Source organism: Triticum dicoccoides, chromosome 2A, assembly GCF_002162155.2.
Source record: "Triticum dicoccoides isolate Atlit2015 ecotype Zavitan chromosome 2A, WEW_v2.0, whole genome shotgun sequence".
Taxonomy (NCBI): Eukaryota; Viridiplantae; Streptophyta; class Magnoliopsida; order Poales; family Poaceae; genus Triticum; species Triticum dicoccoides.
Genome location: NC_041382.1, coordinates 241,424,550 through 241,439,019, shown reverse-complemented (window position 1 = coordinate 241,439,019; position 14,470 = coordinate 241,424,550).

Sequence of the window (14,470 nt, the reverse complement as noted above, 5' to 3'; positions counted from 1 at the left end):
ACTTGAAATAGGAGTTACAAAATGAACAAAGACTAGTTAAGGGAGAGGTGACGATGTGTGTTGGAAGTGATTCCAAGGTTGATAAAGATCACCATCGCACACTCCCTTTACCTTCAGGATTAGTGTTGAACCTAAAATAAATGTTATTTGGTGTTTGCGTTGAGTATAATATGATTGGATCATGTTTATTGCAATACGGTTATTCATTTAAGTCAAAGAATAATTGTTATTCTGTTTACATGAATAAAACCTTCTATGGTCATACACCCAATGTAAATGGTTTATTGAATCTCGATCGTAATGATACACATATTCATAATATTGATGCCAAAATATGCAAAGTTGATAATGATAGTGCAACATATTTTTGGCACTACCGTTTAGGTCATATTGGTGTAAAGCGCATGAAGAAACTCCATGCTGATGGGCTTTTGGAATCACTTGATTATGAATCACCTGATGCTTGCGAACCATGCCTCATGGGCAAGATGACTAAGACTCTGTTCTCCGAAACAATGGAGCGAGCCAATGACTTATTGGAAATAATACATACCGATGTATGCGATCCGATGATTGTTGAGGCTCGCGGCGAGTATACTTATTTACTTACCTTCATAGATGATTTGAGCAGATATGGGTATATCTACTTAATGAAACATAAGTCTGAAACATTTGAAAAGTTCAAAAAAAATTAGAGTGAAGTGGAAAATCATTGTAACAAGAAAATAAAGTTTCTACAATCTGATCGTGGAGGTGAATATTTGAGTTATAGTTTGGTCTTCATTTGAAACAATGTGGAATAGTTTCGCAACTCACGCCACCTGGAACACCACAGCGTAATGGTGTGTCCGAACATCATAACCGTACTTTATTAGATATGGTGCGATCTATGATGTCTCTTACTGATTTACCACTATCGTTTTGGGGTTATGCATTAGAGACAGCTGCATTCACGTTAAATAGGGTACCATCTAAATCCGTTGAGACAACACTGTGTGAACTATGGTTTGGCAAGAAACCAAAGTTGTCGTTTCTTAAAGTTTGGGGTTGCGATGCTTATGTGAGAAAATTTCAGCCTGATAAGCTCGAACCCAACTCGGAGAAGTGCGTCTTCATAGGTTACCCAAAAGAAACTGTTGGTACACCTTCTATCACAGATCCGAAGGCAAGATATTTGTTGCTAAGAATGGATCCTTTCTAGAGAAGGAGTTTCTCTCGAAAGAAGTGAGTGGGAGGAAAGTAGAACTTGATGAGGTAGTTGTACCTTCTCCTAAATTGGAAATGGTTCATCATAGAAATCAGTTCCAGTGATGCCTACACCAATTAGTGAGGAAGTTAATGATGATGATCATGAAACTTCAGATCAAGTTACTGTCGAACCTCGTAGGTCAACAAGAGTACGTTACGCACCAGAGTGTTATGGTAATCCTGTTCTGGAAGTCATGTTACTAGACCATGACGAACCTACAAACTATGAGGAAGTGATGATGAGCCCATTCCATGAAATGGCTTGAGGCCATGAAATCTGAGATGGGATCCATGTGTAAGAACAAAGTGTGGACTTTGGTGGACTTGCCTAATGATTAGCGAGCCATAGAGAATAAATGGATCTTCAAGAGGAAGATGGACACTGATGGTAGTGTTACTATCTACAAAGCTTTAATTGTCGGAAAAGGTTTTTGACAAGTTCAAGGTGTTGAATACAATGATATTTTCTCACTCGTATCGATGTTTAAGTCTGTCCTAATCATGTTAGCAATTGCCGCATTTTATGAAATCTGGCAAATGGATGTCAAAAACTGCATTCCTTAATGGATTTATTAAAGAAGAGTTGTATATGATGCAACCAGAAGGTTTTGTCGATCCTAAAGGTGCTAACAAAGGGTGCAAGCATCTCGGAGTTGGAATATAAGCTTTGATAAGTTGATCAAATCATACAGTTTTATACAAACTTTTGGAGAAGCCCGTATTTACAAGAAAGTGAGTGCGAGCACTACAACCTTTGTAATAAGTATATGTGAATGACATATTGTTGATCAGAGATGATGTAGAATTTTCTGGAATGCATAAAGGAGTATTTGAAAGGTGTTTTTTTCAAAGAAAGACCTCAGTGAAGCTGCTTACATATTGGGCATCAAGATCTATAGAGATAGATCAAGATACTTGATAAGATTTTTCAATGAGTACATACCTTGAGGAGATTTTGAAGTAATTCAAAATGGAATAGTAAAAGAAGGAGTTCTTGCCTGTATTGCAAGGAGTAAATTTGAGTAAGACTCAAAACCCGACCATGGCAGAAAATAGAAAAAGAGAATGAAAGTCATTCCCTATGCCTCAACCATAGGTTCTATAAAGTATGCTATGTTGTGTACCAAACCTATTGTGTACCTTGCCATGAGTTTGGCAAGGGGGTACGATAGTGATCCAGGAGTGGACAACGGTCAAAGTTATCCTTAGTTACCTAAGAGGACTAAGGAAATATTTCTTGGTTATGGAGGTGATAAAGAGTTCGTCGTAAAGAGTTACGTCGATGCAAGCTTTTACACCGATCTGGATGACTCTGAGTCTCAATCTGGATACATATTGACTCTAGAGTAGCTCCGTGCAAAGCATTGTAGACATAGAAATTTACAAAATACATACGGATCTGAATGTGGCAGACCCGTAGACTAAAAGTTCTCTCACAAGCAAAACATGATCACACCTTATTACTCTTGGGTGTTAATCACATAGCGATGTGAACTAGATTATTGACTCTAGTAAACCCTTTGAGTGTTGGTCACATGGCGATGTGAACTATGGGTGTTAATCACATAAAGATGTGAGATATTGGTGTTAAATCACATGGCGATGCAACCTAGATTATTGACTCTAGTGCAAGTGGGAGACTGAAGGAAATATGCCCTGGAGCCAATAATAAAGTTATTATTTTATTTCCTTATATCATGATAAATGTTTATTATTCATGCTAGAATTGTATTAACCAGAAACTTGATACATGTGTGGATACATAGACAACACCATGTCCCTAGTAAGCCTCTAGTTGACTAGCTCGTTAATCAAAGATGGTTAAGTTTCCTAACCATAGACATGTGTTGTCATTTGATGAACGGGGTCACATCATTAGGAGAATGATGTGATGGACAAGACCCATCCGCTAGCTTAGCATAATGATCGTTAAGTTTTATTGCTATTGCTTTCTTCATGACTTATACATATTCCTTCGACTATGAGATTATGCAACTCCCGAATACCGGAGGAATACCTTGTGTGCTATCAAATGTCACAACGTAACTGGGTGATCATAGAGATGCTCTACAGGTATCTCCGAAGGTGTTTGTTGGGTTGGCATAGATCGAGATTAGGATTGGCCACTCCGAGTATCGGAGATGTATCTCCGGGCCCTCTCGATAATGCACATCATGATAAGACTTTCAAGCAATGTGAGTAATGAGTTAGTTGAAGGATGATGCATTACATAACGAGTAAATAGACTTGCCGGTAACGAGATTGAACTAGGTATGAAGATACCTACGATCGAATCTCGGGCAAGTAACATACCGATGACAAAGGGAATAACGCATATTGTCATTACGGTACGACCGATAAAGATCTTCTTAGAATATGTGGGAACCAATATGAGAATCCAGGTTCCGCTATTGGTTATTGACCGGAGAGGTGTCTCGGTCATGTCTACATAGTTCTCGAACCCGTAGGGTCCACACGCTTAACGTTCGATGATGATTTTCTATTATATGAATTATGTGATTTGGTGACCGAATGTTGTTTGGAGTCCCAGATGAGATCACGGACATGAAGGTGAGTCTCGAAATGGTCGAGAGGTAAATATTCATATATAGGACGATAGTATTTGGACATCGAAAGTGTTCGGGGGGTATCGGGTACATATCGGGTCACCAGAAGGGGTTCCGGGCTACCCCCGGCAAATTGTATGGGCCTTATGGGCCAAGAGGGGAAACACACCAGGCACAAAGGGGCTGGTGCGCCCCCCATATGGGCTGGCCAAATTAGAGATGGAAAGGGGAAGGATGAAAGGAAAAAAGGAATAGGATTCCCACTTCCCCCTCTTCCCTTCCTACGCCGAATAGGAATAGGAAAGGGGGGAGGCCGAATTGGGAGGTGCCCAAGTAGGATTCCTCCTACTTGGGGCGCCCCCTTGGCTGCCTCTCCTCCCCTCCAACCTATATATATGAGGGGGGCACTACTAGAACACACAACAAACATTGTTAGCCGTGTGCGGCGCCCCCCTCCATAGTTTACGCCTCCAGTCATATTCACGTAGTGCTTAGGCGAAGCCCTGCGCAGATCACTTCACCATCACTGTCACCACGCCGTCGTGATGATGGAACTCTCCCTCGACACTTTGCTGGATCAAGAGTTCGAGGGACGTCATTGAGCTGAACGTGTGTAGAACCAGGAGGTGTCGTACGTTTGGTACTTTATCGGTTGAATCGAGAAGACGTTCGACTACATCAACCACGTTAATCTAACGCTTCCGGTTTCGGTCTACAAGGGTACGTGGACACACTCTCCCCCTCTCATTTCTATGCATCTCCTAGATAGATCTTGCGTGATCGTAGGAATTTTTTTAAAATTGCATGCTACGTTCCCTAACACAGACGGCCAGCCGGCCAGCCCACCAACCGGCCGGCCCAACCCCCTCCATATCCCACCAGGGGGAAAACCCTAACCCCCTGCTCCACCCCACTTCCCCCACTCCCCCACATCGCCCGCTCCTCTCTTCACCCTATCTGGATCGAGATCGGGGGCAAGGGCCCGACGCCGCTTGACCTCGCCGTAGCCCGAAGCCAACTTGCTAGACCGCTTCATCGCCGGACCTCCTCCTCTCCGTCGTCGACCTCGTCCCCATCCCCGTCTACCTCTCCGAGCCCCGCTGCCCTTGACCCTGCACCTCACGGTAAGGCCCTGACCTCTCTTCTCTCCCCTATCCTCGTATGCACGTACACGCGCCCCCTTCTCCGCGCCTCCCCGCTCGCGCGAGCTCTTCCACCCGCGCACACCCATGCTTGCGCGTGGCCTCGCCCCGCCCACCGTCACCACTGTCGGCCACGCCCAAGGCTGTGGCAATCTCCGCCCGCGTCCACCTCCGACCTCCCATGGCCTCGCAGCCGCCGCCTTGGTCCGCCGCTGCTGGCTGCACCTCTCCTCCTCTCCCCTGCTCGCCTCTGCTCCTCGCATCGTCATGTCACGCCCATGCCCGCAGACCCGCGCACCATCCTCGTGCGTGCCCACCGCCGCCGTTCCTGCCAGACCCACGCCTCCGCCCGCTGCTAGCGCCGGCCGTGGCACCCCTACCGCCCCTCCATGCCGGCTATGTCCCGCAGCCCTGCTCCGGCTTCGCCGCGCCCGCTTGTCGCCCACCCCGCGGTCGCCGTCCCAGCTCGCGCCGACCGTCGCTGCCCCCGCGTCTAACTTCGGCACCCCACCGCGCCTCGGCGCCCGTCACCCGCTCACCGGGTTCGCCCTGACGGGCGCGTGCCCGCACCCGCTAGCCCAGTTCCTGCTAGGCTCCCCAGAGCCACTGACTAGGGGCCCCACGCTCCAGAAAAAAAGAACTTAATAATAATAATAATAATAATAATAATAATAATATAATTAATTAATTAATTAATTAGGACAATTAATTAACCTAATTAACATGTGTTAGTTAATCTAATTAACTAACTAATTTAGTTAATATGATAGTTAGTTAGTGTGTCAATGATGAACGGGCCCACTTCGCCAGTTTGACCCAGTCAATGGTTAGAGTTGGCCGCTGACGTCATGCTGATGCAATATATATTTTCGAATAAAAATAATTTCAGAAATGGATTAAAACTTTGAAAATTAATATTAAATAATCCGCAACTCGGATGAAAATACTTTGTACATGAAAGTTGCTCAGAACGACGAGATGAATCAGACTAGGCAGTCCGTTTGTCAGCCACACATCCCTAGCATAGCGAGCAGACAACTTTCCCCCTCCAGTCCCTTTGTCCAAAAACGCGAAACACTGGGAATACTTTCCCGGATGTTTCCCCCCTTCGCCTATCACCTACCCTGATCAACCCGGTATCGCCTATTCCTTCTCTCTACTACTTGCATTAGAGTAGTGTAGCTTGTTACTGCTTTCGGTTAATCCTATTCTTCTGCATAGCCTGTCTTTGCTACTACTGTTGTTACCTTTACCTGCAATCCTAAATGCTTAGTATAGGATGCTAGTATTCCATTAGTGGCCCTACATTCTTGTCTGTCTGCCATGCTATACTATCGGGCCGTGATCACTGAGGAGGTGATCACGGGTATGTACTTATATACATAATATATGATACATGTGGTGACTAAAGACGGGTCGGCTCGTAGAGTACCCGCGAGTGATTCAGGGATCGTGGGCTGAAAGGACATTTGTCCTGATGGCCCCCTCGGTGGATCTTTATGGCGGAGTGATAGGGCAGGTTGAGACCACCTAGGTGAGAGGTGGGCCTGGCCCTGGTCGGCATCCGCGGATACTTCAATTAACACGCGTAGTGAGATCTTGGTATCTGATCGGAGTCTGGCGACTGGCCTATATGCTCTAACCAACTACGCAAGAACAGTTATGGGCACTCACCGTCATGGTATCAGCCGAAGCCTTCTTGGTGTTAGCGACTGAGCGGCGCACGCCGGGTTGGACCGTGTAACGCAACTTCCTTTGTAATGGAGGTTGCTAGGTTTGCTCACCGGACACCCTCGCAACATGCAGGTGTGCAATGGGAGATGGGCCCAGACCCCTGCGCGCTTAGGATTTAGACTGGCGTACTGGCCTCTCTGTTGTGCCTATGTGGGGCTGCGACCTGTTGATCTTCCGAGGTCGGGCATGACCCAGGAAAGTGTGTCCGGCCAGAGGATCGAGCTTGTTGGGTAATGTGGTGCACCCCTACAGGGAAGTTTATCTATTCGAATAGCCGTGTCCCTCGGTAAAAGGATGAACCGGAGTTGTACCTCGACCTTATGAAAACCAGAACCGGATAATTAATAAAACACACCCTTTCAAGTGCCAGATACAACCCGGTGATCGATCTCTAATAGGGCGACGAGGAAAGGATCGCCGAGTAGGATTATGCTATGCGATGATACTTGGTTAACATACCATCTACTCTCTCTTCTACTGCTTCAAGATGGAGGCTGCCAGAAGGGTAGTCTTCGATAGGACTAGCTACCCCCCTCTTATTCTAGTATTCTGCAGTTCAGTTCACGGATACTATCCATTTCATTGATACCAATTCATATGTAGTGTAGATCCTTGCGTGCGAGTACTTTGTATGAGTACTCACGGTTGCTTTGCTCCCTCTTTCCCTCCTTTCCTTTCCTCTCGGTTGTCGCAACCAGATGCTGGAGCCCAGGAGCCAGACGCCACCTTCGACGACCCCTACTACACCACGGGTGCCTGCTACTATGTTTAGGCCGCCGACGACCAGGAGTAGTTAGGAGGATCCCTGGCAAGAGGCATGCGTCTCTTCGATCTGTATCCCTGTTTGTGCTAGCCATCTTATGGCAACTTGTTTAACTTATGTTTGTACTCAGATATTGTTGCTTCCGCTGACTCGTTTGATTTTGAGATTTTGTATTCGAGCCCTCGAGGCCCCTGGCTTGTAATATAAAGCTTGTATTATTTTATTTGTGTCTAGAGTTGTGTTGTGATATCTTCCCATGAGTCCTTGATCTTGATCGTACACATTTGCGTGTATGATTAGTGTACGATTGAATCGGGGGTGTCACAAGTTGGTATCAGAGCCGACTGCCTGTAGGAATCCCCCTCCACACTCCTTGGCCGCTGTCAAGTGTAGACATTACAAAACTTTTACTAACATGGCTGTGTGTCTTACGGGCCCACACTGCCATTTGGGTGGTATTGAGATCTTTTACTCCTCGATCTTTACTCCGGGACTCTGAACTCTCTTCTACTTGGGTTAAACGAATTTACTAACTTTAGCATTAGGATCCTGTGACCACATTCACCCCAAGGTTGGATAAGCCACAGTTATTCCTTAGAATAGAATTTTGAACAATACCCACACTGTCATTTGACTCCTTTTGAAACATCTTTGTTTTTAGATGGAACCCACGAGGTAGGTTGTGCGCCACACGACGGCCATTGGTGTCCCAGATTCACCTATTGTGTTAGCTAAGATGATGACCTATCTGTGTTATCGCTGGCACACTAAGTACATCGTGTACGAGCAGTACCAGGACTTTAACCAGGAGCAGTATCGTGCCATCTTCCACCTCTACTCTCGGGAGTATGACTCCACTACTGTGCTGTACACCACTCATGGTGTTGGAGTGACCATCGATATTCCAGTCCACGATGCTGCTTATACTGCTTTGACACGTCTTCATGGAGAGTATCAGGCGTTGGAAACCTCCCCTTTCAGGCACATTGCTATCGCATCCGACGATGGTGCGGAGGGATACTACACTGTTGCCTACTCCACCATCATCCGAGGTCCCTTCCACCATCAGAACTTGGTTCTGCAAGATGATGGGCTAGGTCAAGCCAACCGAGCTCTTCGCCATGAGCTGTACACCACCCGTCAGCACCTTTACCATGCTCTGATGCTGTTGTACCCCTTTGTCCGATCTAGTGAGCTACCGCATTCTGCGATCTACCGCAACCTCACCCAAGGCAACAAAACTGTCAAAGCTTATCAATGGGAGTTTCTCGACTTATCCCGCTATGCTGAAGAAGACATTGCAACTGATGCACGCAGACAAGAGAAGTTCCGTGATGGCCTTCAAGCTGACATTAAGCTCACACTGCTAGTACACGACTTTGTCGACTTCGCCACCTTGGTGAACAAGGCCATCAATGTCGAGATTGGTCTGCAGGAACACCAGAGCTCTCACAGGCGCAACCGTGACACGGGCTCATCTTTGGGCCCGCCCTCGTAGAAGCGTAGGATCTGGATTCCCAACAGCATGTACCATCCAACTGCACCTACTCCAAGGCAGTCCTATGTTGCACCTCGTCTGCCTCCTCCACCACCTTGGCAGCCAAGGCTTCCAACTCCACCACCCCGAGCTCCTATTCCCACTCCCAATAATGGTCTGTGCTACAAGTGTGGTCAACCAGGTCACCTTGGCAGGAACTACTTTTAGAACCAGAATCAACTGCCCGTTCCCGCAGCTGGCCATGGTAGCAACCAGCCCCGCAACAACAATGCTAGGCCTTATGGTCGTGTTCATGCCAACCACGTAGATCTGAATGAAGCTCAAGACCAGCCTGCTACTATGATGGGTACACTCCTCGTATATTCAGTACCAGCATCTATTTTATTCGATTCAGGAGCATCACATTCATTCATGTCAAAAGATTTTGAATTCATGCATGGCATTAAAAGTGAAGACATGAACGCTTCGCTATTAGTACACACCCCTGCGGGCCAATGTCGAACCTCCATGATTTGCAACGACGTCCCCATTGAAATTGAAGGACTGGAATTCCTTGTCTCTCCCATCATACTGAAGTCCTATAGCATTGATCTCATTTTGGGAATGGATTGGTTGAAAGTGCATACTGCTTCTATAGTTTGCGCCACTAAGACCATCCATCTACACCCTTCCGATGAAATAATAAGCTACAATGCTTGTCTGGTTCAGAATGCCGAGGAAAGGCTTTATGCGTTGAATGCATTGAACGCTGCACCACTCGAGGGCATTGAACACATTCCCGTCGTGCGTGAATTCCTCGACGTCTTTCCTGAAGAACTTCCAGGAATTCCCCCTACTAGAGCTATTGAATTTATCATCAACTTGAAACCAGGAACCACTCCTATAGCCAAACGGCCCTACAAAATGCTGCCGCATGAACTCATTGAGCTTAAGGAGGAAATCGACAAATCTCTTCGCAGTGGTTTCATTTGCCCAAGTTGCTCTCGACTTGAGGTTGGATTACCACCAGATCGGTGTTCATCAAGAGGATATCCCAAAGACCGCCTTCGTGACTCGATATGGATCATACGAGTACACCGTCATGTCATTCGGCTTAACCAATGCTCCAGCCACCTTATCTCGTCTAATGAACTATATATTCATGGAATACCTCGACAAGTTCGTCGTGGTTTATCTGGATGATATCCTTGTATATTTCAAGAACAAAGAAGAACATGCTGAACATCTTCCCCTTGTTTTGGAAAAGCTTCGAGAGCATCAAGTCTATGCTACGTATTCCAAGTGTGAATTCTGGCTTCCTGAAGTAACTTATCTTGGGCATGTCATCTCTAAGGATGGTATTGCCGTCAACCCAGAATGAGTCCATGCTATTCTCGGTTGGACTCCTCCGAAGAATGTCAAGCAAGTTAGATGTTTTCTCGGACTCGCCAGCCATTGCCGTCGATTCATCAAGAACTTCTCCAAGATCACCAGGCCTCTGACTAACCTATTGCATAAGGGCGTCAAGTTCCAATGGACAGACAATTGTTAGGAAAGTTTCCAGGCACTCAAAGACAAGTTGACTTCTGCCCTAGTGCTTTCTCCACCTGATACTAAGAAGGACTTCATCATTTACTGCAATGCTTCCCGTCAAGGATTAGGCTGTGTCCTAATGCAAGAGCGCAAAGTGATTGCTTATGCCTCTCGTCAATTGCACCCTCACGAAGAGAACTACCCAGTTCACGACATCGAGCTTGCTGCTGCCATTCATGCAATGAAGTAGTGGTGACATTACCTTCTCGGTAATCTTGCGAGATCTTCACCGACCACCAATGTCTAAAGTATCTGTTTACTCAGCCAGACCCGAACCTCCGTCAGCAGAGATGGATGGAGACTATTGCAGACTTTGACTTGGGTATTTCCTATACACCAGGCAAGGTTAATGTAGTGGCTGATGCCTTGACCCGCAAGTCTTAGTGCAACCACCTCCAGGTTCACGAAGTTCAACCCTTGCTTGTTGAAGAATCCAGGAAGCTGAACCTCCATATTGTTCCTACTGGTGCACTTGCTCCCCCTCCCCCAGAGTTCCAAAGGATGAATCTTCGTGTTGTTCCTCAGGGTTCTCTAAATACCCTGGCTGTCGAGCCAGATCTGGTGGGCGATATCAACACTATTCAACATTAAGACTCTGAAATCAAGAAGATTAAACTCTATATCGCAGAAGGAAAGCCCTCATTCTTCACTATTTCCGACGATGGCACCTTGTACTTCTGAAATAATGGGCGAAGAAAGCACCAGAGGGGGGCCACCAGCCATCCACAAGGGTGGGGGGCGCCCTACCCCCTGCCTTGTGGGCCACCTGGCAGGCCCCTGATGCCCACCTTCTGCTATATGGTGTGTTTTGAACTGGAAAAAAGCAAAAGGAAGTTTCGGGACGAAGCGCCGCAGTGTCGAGATGGAACCTGGGCAGAACCAATCTAGGGCTCTGGCGGAGCGGTTCTGCCGGGGAAACTTCACTCCAAGAGGGGGAAATCGAAGCCATCGTCATCACCAATGATCCTCTCATCGAGAGTGGGTCAACCTCCATCAACATCTTCACCAGCACCATCTCCTCTCAAACCCTAGTTCATCTCTTGTATCCGATCTCTGTCTCAAAACCTCAGATTGGTACTTGTGGGTTGCTAGTAGTGTTGATTACTCCTTGTAGTTGATGCTAGTTGGTTTATTCGGTGAAAGATCATATGTTCAGATTCTTAATGATAATTAATGCTACTCTGATTATGAACATGAATATGCTTTGTGAGTAGTTACGTTTGTTCCTGAGGACATGGGAGAAGTCTTGTTATAAGTAATCATGTGACTTTGGTATTCATTCGATATTTTGATGAGACGTATGCTGTCTCTCCTCTAGTGGTGTTATGTGAACATCGACTACATAATACTTCACCATGCTTTGGGCCTAGGGGGAGGCATTGGGAAGTAATAAGTAGATGATGGGTTGCTAGAGTGAAAGAAGCTTAAACTCTAGTGTATGTGTTGCTTCGTAAGGGGCTGATTTGGATCCATATGTTTCATGCTATGGTTAGTTTTATCTGAATTCTTCTTTCATAGTTGTGGATGCTTGCGAGAGGGGTTAATCATAAGTGGGAGGCTTGTCCAAGGAAGGGCATGCTACTTCTTGAGCTTGCGTTCTTTTTTTCCTTGAAGAGGAAAGGGTGATGCAACAAAGTAGAGATAAGTATTTCCCTCAGTAAGATAACCAAGGTCTCAATCCAGTAGGAGACAATGCACAAATCACCAATACCTGCACGAACAATCAAACAACTTGCACTCAACGCGATAAAGGGGTTATCAATCCCTTCACGGTCACTTGCAAAAGTGAGATTTGATAGAGATAGATGAAACTAAACAAACGATAAAGTAAATATTTTTGGGTTTTTTGGTTTATAGATTGGAAAGTAAAAGATTGCAAAATAGTAGATTGGAAACTTATATGAAGGAAAATAGACCCGGGGGCCATAGGTTTCACTAGAGGCTTCTCTCAAGATAGCAAATAATACGGTGGGTGAATAAATTACTGTCGAGCAATTGATAGAAAAGCGCAAAGTTATGACGATATCTAAGGCAATGACTATGAAATATTGGCATCATGTCCGTGTCAAGTAGACCGAAACGATTCTGCATCTACTACTATTACTCCACACATCGACCGACTCCTGCCTACATCTAGAGTATTAAGTTCATGTAGAACAGAGTAACGCAGTAAGTAAGATGACATGATGTAGAGGAATAAACTCAAGCAATATGATGTAAACCCCATCTTTTTATCCTCAATGGAAACAATACAATACGTGCCTTTCTGCCCCTACTGTCACTGGCAAAGGACACCGCAAGACTGAAACCAAAGCTAAGCACTTCTCCCATTGCAAGAAAAACCAATCTAGTTGGCCAAACCAAACCAATAGTTCGAAGAGAATTACAAAGATATCAAATCATGCATAAAAGAATTCAGAGAAGATTCAAATAATATTCATAGATAAGCTGATCATAAATCCAAAATTCATCGGATCTTGACAAACACACCGCAAAAGAAGATTACATCGGAAAGATCTCCAAGAACATCAAGGAGAACATGGTATTGAGAATCAAAGAGAGAGAAGAAGCCATCTAGCTACTAGCTATGGACCCGTCGGTCTGAGGTAAACTACTCACGCTTCATCGGAAGGGCAATAGAGTTGATGTAGAAGCCCTCCGTGACCGAATCCCCCTCCGGCAGGATGCTGGAAAAGGCCCCAAGATGGGATCTCATGGGAAGAGAAGGTTGCGGTGGTGGAAAAGTGTTTTCATGGATGCTTCTGGTGGTTTGGGAATATATGTGAATATATAGGAGGAAGATCTAGGACAGGGGGTCACCAAGGGGCGAACAAGGTAGGGGCGCGCGCCCTCCACTCTTGTGGCTACCTTGTGGCTCTTCTGACTTGCACTCCAAGTCTCCTAGGTGTCTTCTGTTTCAAGAAAAATCATCGCGAAGGTTTTATTCCGTTTGGACTTCGTTTGGTATTCCTTTTCTATGAAGCTCAAAAACAAGGAAAAAACATGAACTGGCACTGGGCTCTAGGTTAATAGGTTAGTCCCAAAAATAATATAAAATAACATATTAATGCATATAAAGCATCCAAAACAGATAATATAATAGCATGGAACAATAAAAAATTATAGATACGTTGGAGACGTATCAAGCATCCCCAAGCTTAATTCCTGCTTGTCCTCGAGTAGGTAAATGATAAAAACAGAATTTTTGATGTGGAATGCTACCTAACATATTTATCCATGTAATTTTTCTTTATTGTGGCATGAATGTTCATATCCATAAGATTCAAAACAAAAGTTTAATATTGACATAGAAACAATAATACTTCAAGCGTACTAACAAGGCAATTATGTCTTCTCAAAATAACATGGCCGAAGAAAGCTTATCCCTAGAAAATCATATAGTCTAGCCATGCTCCATCTTCATCACACAAAATATTCAAATCATGCACAACCCCGATGACAAGCCAAGCAATTGTTTCATACTTTTGATGTTCTCAAACCTTTTCAATTTTCATGCAATACATGAGCGCGAGCTATGGACGTATCACTATAGGTGGAATAGAATATGGTGGTTGTGGTGAAAACAAAAAGAAGGAGATAGTCTCACATAAACTAGGAGTATCAACGGGCTATGGAGATGCCCATCAATAGATATCAAGTTGAGTGAGTAGGGATTTCCATGCAATGGATGCACTAGAGCGATAAGTTTATGAAAGCTCATGTCACAACCCTAGAATTCTACTTTGTAATTAGTTGCATCAGTGAGTGGCTTCCATGCATCATGTTTAAATTTCATTTAAAGTTGAAATGGGGATCGATCAAACCCTAGCACCAGAAAGAATTCAAATAGGTTCAATTAAAATCTTTTTCAATGAGCCCAAAATTCCCTTTGAAAATGTTCATGATTTCTGATAAAGGTGAAAACCTCTGCCAAAAATGATGAGAA